The sequence below is a fragment of the Heterocephalus glaber genome, unplaced genomic scaffold (genome assembly GCF_053883595.1).
Source record: "Heterocephalus glaber isolate CG9 unplaced genomic scaffold, H.glaber_assembly_v1.0 deba00001457, whole genome shotgun sequence".
NCBI classification, from domain to species: domain Eukaryota; kingdom Metazoa; phylum Chordata; class Mammalia; order Rodentia; family Bathyergidae; genus Heterocephalus; species Heterocephalus glaber.
The window spans coordinates 47,735,360-47,737,462 of record NW_028258305.1 but is presented as its reverse complement, the minus strand read 5'-3'; positions in this window follow the sequence as shown (position 1 = coordinate 47,737,462).

Genomic DNA, 2,103 nt, shown 5'->3' with positions numbered 1-2,103 from the left:
CACGTGTGCCCAGAGAACAGGGCCAAGAGAGTCCTGAGAGAGAAGGAGGTGAGGGATATGGGGGAAGTGATGTGAGGGAAGGCTCCAGTGGGAGTTCTGTGGTGAGCCCTGTCCTATCCTTTGCATTTGTGCTTATTGCATGTAAACTGCTTTTCTCCAACGCATCAAAACGGTTTCGCCTGTGCTTCCACACCGCTGCTACGGCTCAGGCAGTGTTGTTCTGGAGATCACTGGGTTCACCCCTCGAGGCTCTGCCCAGCCTGCAAGGGCTTGGCCTGGGAGCTTCAGAAATCGCTGGATGCTTCCTCAGCACTGATTAGGAGTGAGGGAGAGCGGGAAGGATGGGACACGGACAGGTAATCCAAGGGGAAGTCTTAGCCGGCCTTGGTCCAGCCTGGCCTGAGCAGCTCAGGAGACACAGCCACTGGTCTGCGTCGCATCTTTCTCTTTCCGGAGGAATAGAAACCACTGGAGAATGTGTGTAATGTAAACACGGCTGCGTTTGCTCAGCAGCAAGGAAAGCACAGGCGCATGTAAGCCAGCACCTAACACACTCTGCTCCCGGCACCCGCACAATGGTCTTAACCTAATGACCTGCTCTTAAACGGCTCTACAGCAAATCATAATTAAATAAATACCACTTAATAGCAGAGATTTGTTTTACTGCCAGATTATCTGTAGAGCGAGAAGGAGGTTGGATGAGTCACTTCATCTTTAATTATAAAATTAAGGTAGCTTCTAAATATTTTTATGAATTCAGCCTCAAGCTAAGTTTATAAGATACCACAAAAATGAGTTAGAGGTATTCTGGAAAAAATCAGAGAAGTGAGGGATAAGAGGTGCGGATGATGGGGCCGGGGATTTAGCTCAGTGGTTTTGCTGCCTGCTGCGCAAGCGCAAAGACCCGAGTTCGATCCCTGGTACCAAAAAAAAAAAAAAAAAAAAAAGAGGTGCAGAGGAGTGGTGAATCAAAAACTGAGGTTGCTTTGCTTTGTTATCTTAAACTGAGCTGAAGCCCGGTGGCCCTTTCCTTGGCCCCGTGGCCAGCTGTGTGGGACCTGTGCCGCAAATCTGCCAGGTCACCGACAAAAACAAGGGAAGGACACACGTGTTTCTGTGGCAAAGCACAGCAGAAAGGGGCAGAAGAACAGAAGCCAAAGCCCAGCTCTGCCACTCTCTGGAGCCCAGGAAGGGGTTACCGAGACTGAAGAAGGAGAGGGCTGCAGCTCAGAGCTGGCCCTGACAAGCAGGAAGTTTGCTTCCAGGCTCCATGCCCTTGTCAGCCTTCCCCTCAAAGGGCACATAAGAGCAGAACCGAAACCTCCCTTCTTCAGGAGTTCATTCTCCCTCCAAGTGTTGTGCTCCTTGATTTTTTTCTGCCTCATTACTTAACTCAAATGTTTTCCTTGTGGCTGGCTTTTTCAAGGAGGTCCCCACATTTATATCTATGAGCAGATGACCCGGCGAAGGCTTTGTGTTCTTCATAAAGTCCAATCACACTTGCATCTTGCTGCCCATGGATTACGTGCTCCAAAAGCTGATGGCTGTGCGGAAGGAATCCTGGGCCTCCCTGGAAGCTAGATCCTGCCAAACACTTTGCTCTCGGTGCCTCCAACAATCCCTATGAGTCTAATCTTTCCAGAAACAGGTACACATTCCTGTACTCCAGCTATGCATCATCTTGCTGGTAGCGCCACACTCTTCCTCTGCAGACAGGAAAGCCTGGGAGGTGGTAACTGTCCCTTCCTAAGTGTACTGCCTCCCTGACGCCCAGCTGTTCACAATTCTCCAGTTACTGAGCGCATGAAGGGAAACCTGTGTCAAAGTTTTCATAAGAGCAGGTGCCGTGTTTTTCCCATTACAGCATCTCCACCCAAGCACATCAAATAAACATGAACACATAAGATGCCACTCATTTCATACCCAGCAAATGACGCACACTGCTGTCTCTGAAAAACCATGAAAAATAACATGTAGCATCTCCTATTTGGCAGCTCAGGGTCTAATAAGGAAAATAAATTTATGAATGGGTAACTGTAATCCAAAAAGATGCCTATTATGCTAGAGGTAGCACAAAGAGACAACTCTTCCTTTAACCCATGT